This window comes from Chrysochloris asiatica, unplaced genomic scaffold, assembly GCF_000296735.1.
Source record: "Chrysochloris asiatica unplaced genomic scaffold, ChrAsi1.0 scaffold00027, whole genome shotgun sequence".
In the NCBI taxonomy this organism is placed as follows: Eukaryota; Metazoa; Chordata; class Mammalia; order Afrosoricida; family Chrysochloridae; genus Chrysochloris; species Chrysochloris asiatica.
This window is the reverse complement of record NW_006408545.1, coordinates 7,923,541-7,924,760: the sequence shown is the minus strand read 5'-3', so window position 1 is coordinate 7,924,760 and position 1,220 is coordinate 7,923,541.

Genomic DNA, 1,220 nt, shown 5'->3' with positions numbered 1-1,220 from the left:
GGAAATAAGTTGAACAATTCCTTGGTTATTTTCCCAGTTTTTTAAAACATCTGCATGATATTTCATTACATTACTAAGCAATAATTTATTGACCCAGATTACTATTTATGAAAAATTAGATTGATTTCATTTGTTTGCTAGTATAAACAGACCTGTAATAAATGACTTTATTCACATGGCTTTTAATGTCTGTAGAAGTGTGTAGGATACATCACTGAAAGTGAAATTATTTACTTGTAAAGGCAGCATGTATTTCACATTTGGTTTCCATCCCTTCCACCAGCAATATGTGATATTTGATATATAATCAGTTTAGCACTGGGATAAGCCAGGAACGGGAAACTACTCAACAGATGATACTGGAGCAAAGGATATTGATATGGAGAAAAATTCAAATGAATCTCTAGCTTATACCATAATTTTAAAATGCATTATATAAATTGAGGATTTCACTATGAAACCACATCTTTGTCATCTCAAATATAAACTAAGGAATACATTTCTAACCCGGAAGATTAAAAAATTTCTTAAACAAGGAAATCTATTTAAAGTAAAAATTGATGGATTTGACCACATTACAATTAAGTACCTTGTTCATTAAAAAGTACCATAAATGAAGTTAAAAGCATATATATGGATACAAATTTGGGCAAAAGTTAGAGTCATTTCACAGAAGAGTTAATGCATTAAAAAGGCAGGTAAATGCATTAAAAGTGTTTCATTTTATTACTGATTGTTGTTGTTAAGTGCCATCAAGTCAATTCTAACTGAGAGAGACCCTCTCTAGGGTTTCCAAGGAGCACCTGGTGAGCTTGAACCACCGACTTTGCCATTCAAATGACTTTACAGTCTTACTCATTAGCCCACAAAGCCACACAAACCCTCTATTACTGATTAGGAAAATCGAAATTAAGATCCATTTAGGACATTTCATATTTTGTAGCTATCAGACTGATAAAAATTGAGAAATCTGACAAGAAAAAGTAGTAGGGAATGAGGATCAATATGCACTCATGCAACATCCTTGTGTTTAAAAAATGGTACCCCATTGTAAAGTTGAGTATTCCTGTATTCATGGCTTTTAAATTCTATTATTGAATTTAAATGATTGAATATCCTTAAGTTACTGAATTCTATTATTGAATATCCTAACGAAGTTCATGTAGATGTTTCCCATGGGACAAATTCAAGAATGTTAATACCTGTGTGTGTCAAAGTAC